We start from the raw sequence: 5,947 nt of genomic DNA on the forward strand, positions 1-5,947 counted from the left end.
CTCCTGGCAATTTTGGGGCAGAGATGTGCTCAATATTAGGATGACCTCACCCACTGGGTCAGATGGAGGCAGCATGGGGATTGGGGAGTGGGGTTGTGTCAAAGAGGATTGATCACTTAGCCAGAAAGAATGACCCACTTAGTTGACTTCAGAAGGAATGACTTGGCCCTTTCAGCTGTGGCTTCCTCTCCTTCCACCATGTGAAAATCCTATTGAAATTTTGTGAAGTCTCTTTGGGTCTTTATGTGAGGAAGGAGGGACTCCAGCTCATAGTAGCAGCAATGGCAACTGCCTGTACATTGCACCAACACACATGCTTATTTAGGTGAATCTAAGGCAGCCAAATATTGTAGTGCCTAGAGCAGTGGCCTTGGAGTCATGAAGACCTGAGTTCAAATCTGGATTCAGATACTTAAACTATGACATTGGGCAAGTCACTTAACTTCTGTTCGACTTATTTTTCTCAACTGTAAAATGGGAAGAATCTCACCTATTGTTGTGAGGATCAAATAAGATAATATTTAGGAGGAGTTTAGTACAATACCTCACACATAGCAGGTGCTAAATAAATGGCTGTTCCTTCTCTTTCTGCTCAGGTGATCCTGATGCAGCAGTCTCTGTAAGCTCCTTTCCCAACTTCTACTCACATTGACTAGTTGTGCCTCCAAAGAGAGGCTTCCATTATCATGGCCACTCCTAATATTGTAGTTCATAAGTTGCCATAGAGTTTTCCCCACAATATTCAGGCAGTAGAGGCAATAAACTTTTAGCAAAGGCATTTACTAAGACATCGTAGTAGAAACAGTAGCTACAACAAATTTTCCCTCCCCAGATCTGGGGCATGCACTTTCAGAATTGCACACAGACTTCGTGGGAAGATTAGGCTCAAAATTAAAGTAGAGAGCAATGAAGCACACCTTTAGGAAATATATGTGACCAAAGCAACTCCCAACTCTGGTCCTGTGATACTTCTATGTTCCTTCTTTTCTCTTGGAGTCTTCATTACCTGATGTTTCTCTGGTCTCAAATTCTTTGGAATACCAGTCAGTATATTCTCTCCTAATTTCAACTCTGAATTCCCTGGGCTAAATCTCACTGGTGTATAAGACCAGATCTCTTTCCTGCTGCCCAAGACACTACCTTTGAAGAGAAGCTGCTTTCTCCCTTGAGTGAGGACCTCTCTGTATCTATCTTTCTGACAAATGTATACCTATTTCCTTGTCTGAGCTTCAAAGTCTCTCAAGCTGATACTGAGCTTGCAGGATGTAATGTTTCCTTCTGGGTAACTAGCTCTGCTGCTGGACACTATGGGCCAATGATGGGGTGAGGGAGAGGAGAGCATTTCCTTTCCCCAGCTTGTTGTCCTATGACAGAGGTATAGAGGTCACCTCCATTTTGGCCTGGACTCTCTGACTCTCTGATTTCTTGACTGCCTCCAGGACTTAGCTATTTAAAGACTTCAAGGGTATGGTCAATTTTCAAGTCAGCCTTTGGAACTTCCCTGCCAGGCCTAGAGGCCTGTGTGGGCTACCCGTGTCTTCTTACCTCACCTCCGAGGTCTTCGGTTGGCCAAAACCGGATGCTCATATGAGAGAAAGGACGTTCCAGAGTCGAACAAGGGTTGAGCTTTATTTCAGGGTCTCGGTTACAAGTGCAGGGGAATTCTTCCTTAGGAGGAAGAGGGGGAGATTTCCTAAGGAGGCTAAGATCTTAAGGGATTGGAAGTAGAAGTACAAGCGGGGAGAGAGGGGGAGGGGAGAGAGGAAAGAAGAGAAGAGGAGCCTACTGTCCTCTTGGCTCCTCACGTGCTAAGAGAGCTTTCAGGCTTCCTCAATCCTACTTAACCTTCAGCCGCACAGTTTGCATCTGAATACCGTGCTGTTAGATAACAATAGTGTGCCCAGATCCGGGACGACCTCGAGGGCAGGGAGACTCCACCCATCACGTATCTCCCGGGGAGAGGCGGAAATACCCGAGCTAGCCGAGCTAGCTCAGTCTGACCTCGAATCCCCGCTGTTCATGGAGGGCCTCGTAAGATTCTAAGATTTAGAAGTCCCACTTTTACCCACCCGAGACCATCCACACGGATTTGAACTTCCAATCCCAACACTTCCCCTTTCAATTCAATCAGAGAGATGTTTACCTTATGTATTGGAATCACCAGTTAGCATCTTATTAACACATCAGCAACTCATCATCTGTGATTGTACAGTATGACTATATCAGTTGAGATGGTGGAGGAGGGTAGCAAATCTCTGACTCTCCTCCCTGCACTGAGATCAGTATTAACCTTACCAGCAAACATGAAAGTTCAGTTGTGGAGTCCTCATTTGGTGCCATTGGCAGCAGGAATGAGTCTTCTGTGGCTGCTAGAATAATTCTCTGAGAAGATGAATACCAAGCCATTCTCTAGACTTCAAGGATCTGTGGACCTTGAGGTTCCTGATGAGAGAGAGCAGAGTCAAAGAGAAAGTCAGAAATACTTGAGTTCAAATCCCACCTCATATATATGGGGTGCAAGTATGGATGAGCTAGAGACAAGAAAGGTCCTGAGCTCTCTCTGTAGAGGGACCAAATCCAGTCCACGTGAGAGCATTTCTTAATGGGAGAGGGAGCTCCAGGGCTTGGAGCCAGTGGAGTCGTTTCCTTGGCAATAGTCAGCCATGCCAGATGACCACATATGATGCCATGATAACCCTTTCATCACTGAGGACTCCACATCCTTTTCCTGGGCATTCAGACATCTCAGTGCCCAGGCTCTTTGGATGTGAGATTAAACTTGCTAGAATGCCACCAAAGGAAAACCAGACCCAGTAGTCTAGGGCCAGATGCTGCTGATTAGGAAAGTTCTGCTGTGGTACAGACAGGACAGAGTGTTTGCAATTTGAGTTCATAGATAATTGGCCTGGAGACATGAAGTGGAGGGTGATGAGATGATTCCTTCCTTTCCCTTGCCCCCTTTTCTGACTTGACCCTGACTGTGAACTTGAAAACCACATTGCCTCTACTATGGACATTACTATGTAACATTTTGAAAATAGATCTGTTTTTCAGTCTGCCAGAATGGGAAAAATATCAAGTAGTTGGTTAGCATCTGACTCAAGAAGGCTAGAGTTTGTGGTATCATAATGAAAGTGGGGCTCTGGGAGGCCATGATCTAGCTAAAGACTAGGTATTATCAAAAGTGAAAATCCGTCTGAGATATGCACATGACTAAATGCTAGAATGATGTGCATGTTCTCATTAGAATATATGTGTTTTTAGGGTGAATGGAGACTTTATCCCACTGCTAAAGTTGACTGTAAAGCAGTTGCAAAGGAAATTGAACAGACTTGTAAGCAATTACTGCTAACCATAAAAATGGCAGCTAAAAGCCAGGATCATCAGTCCTGAACTTGTGTATTCCACTGTAAATGAACTTTTGCCTTTCCAGAGCTAGAGCCAAAAGGATAGAGTGATTGTGCTATATAGGAAGACCACTTTAATAGGTGGTTGGTGAATGAACTGCAATAGGGGCAGACTTGAGGTAGGCAGACCCCCAGCAGGTTACTGCAATAGTCCAGGGGTAAGGTGATGAGCTTGGGTCTCATTGTCCATTAAAGTCCTAATTTCCATCTCAGCTTTGTATGACCTACAAGTAAAACACACTCACTTCATACTTTAGATAGATTTGCTAAAAGAAACAGAAAGAGGTTTAACATAGAATCAAGGTTCTTCACAGAGGTGCTGCTTACTCCATTTGTTATGCCATGAATTTACAACATTCACTTCTTTAATCAATTGATCAACCAATCAACATTTTAAAAGCATCTGTGCCAAGTACGGTGCTAAGCATTGGGAAACTTTCTTTTAAATTTAAAATTTTTTTTAAAGAAGAGACAAAAGACAGTCCCTACCCACAGAGAGTGCACAGTCTAATGGAGTAGACAAGCCGACAAATATATACAAATCAGCTATATACAGAATAAATAGGAAGAAGTCAACAGAGGCAAGTCAACTGAATTAAGAGAAGTTGAGAAAACTTTCTATAGAAGTTGGGATTTTAATTAGGACTTAAAACAAGTGAGAGAAGACAATAAGTGATGAAGAGGGAGAAAATTCTAGGTATGAGGTATCGACAGAGAAATGCCTGGAAGTTGAGATGGAGTATCTTGTTTGTGAAACAGCAGAAAAGGCAGTGACAATGGAATGACGAGTGACAGGTCTGCTACCCTATTATTTCAATTAAAGTTGTTTTATTCCTCAACACACAGCTTTGGTTTACTTCAGGACTTGACAACTGTCACTCAGGAGCTCCCAGCCAGTGAACTTCAGAGTTATTATCCAGAGTTTAGTAGCTTTTAACTGGGGGCACAACTTCACCTTATGTACACAAGGTCACTGAATAGAGTGGGCTCAAACTGAAGACGTGTATGACAAAGAATAAAATTGAGCTTCCCAGTTATTGGGAGGTTTTTCCCTCCTTATGGAGCCCTCATTTTGTAGAGTCCTAAACCTGCCTTTCCTCACTGTGTCTCCCTGCTCTTGATGCAAGTAATGCTGTCAAAACTGGGACACTGTTGCTGCTTCAGGTGGACTCTGATCCAGATGTTGATGGGAAGGCTAGATTGTGTTAAATTCGAAATGTACAAAGTCATCATCTGGTCAAGGTGGTGGTGGGAAGAAACTTGATTCTCCCAGGGAAATTCCCTCTCATACATCCTTTTCCATTAGATTCAACCACTGCCTCATTGGCCAGCAGCTAAAATGGTGGAGCTCCCAGACTGGTCTGATATTTTAGCTGTAAGCCCACAGGGTGGATCTGATTCTTTTCATCCAATTACAATGTATGGCATCATCTTCTTTCCCCCAATTATAAAATGATTTTTTTCTCTCAAATTGATTAGGACTAATTCTACACACATTAGCTTCAGACCAGGGAGTGATTTGTAGCATTGACTCTTACTGGTTGCCACAAAGCAGGAAGAAGTCAGCCAAAGAGATTGAGTGGAACCAAAAGAAGAGGTTTAACTGAGAGAGGGGTAGTGGCCACCTGATGCTCTTTGAATGTCTCCATAATCCAATTCATTGCAGGTAATAAACCAGAAGCAGTTATAGGATGTCTATGTATGTATGCTCTCCAAAGTCACTCAAAGTCACTTCCATTACATGCCACCATGACTCTCCCAGAAACAGGCTCCTCATCTTTTATATACTCAGGGAATTGTATCAGCAGACCTTTGTACAAGTTTATAGTTAATCAGTCAACAAACATTTGTGAAACATTAAGTACCAGGTGCTGTGTGAGCATTGGATGTGCAAATACAATGAGAAAGGCAAAGCTTGCCCTCAAGAAGCTTCTATTCTAGTGTGCTAGGACAATATATAAAAGCAAGATGGAAGGCAGGAGGCACATGTGAGAGTGGAGGGGCCAGGGTAGAGGAAGTCTGAGATAGTATCCTGGAGAGGAGTGAGACACAACTGACATGGGTGCCATCTTAAATGAACATTCTAGAATTATTGAATTGGAGGTCACAAAGGTGAAGGATATTTTTAATGTGTGAATCCTAAAACTGAGGTTTTAGGATGAAGAGTTGGGGCATGGCAGAGGAGACCCCTGGAAAGAGAATGGATATATTGGCCCTTTTTCCATTACCTGTAAATTTGGGATAAAAATTATACTTCCACCCTCAATGGTTTTCTGTGTATATAATGTATGTAAAGCACCCCTTGTGATCTGCTCTGTAAATGCCATTATTACATGAGTAGTAAGATTCCCTTCTCTCCTTAGAGCCAACTAATTCCTTTTGGAATATTTTCTCCAAGGAACACATTCAAATTGTTTAGTGCATTTGATCAATGTGTTTAAAGTCCTGTCCTGAAATAAATCAAAGCCATGAATTGTGGTATAAAGCGTCTTTAACTGAGATAAAGAGGGTAGCAACACTGCCACCCTGGGGGATGGTCA

This window comes from Notamacropus eugenii, chromosome 5 (assembly GCF_028372415.1).
Source record: "Notamacropus eugenii isolate mMacEug1 chromosome 5, mMacEug1.pri_v2, whole genome shotgun sequence".
In the NCBI taxonomy this organism is placed as follows: Eukaryota; Metazoa; Chordata; class Mammalia; order Diprotodontia; family Macropodidae; genus Notamacropus; species Notamacropus eugenii.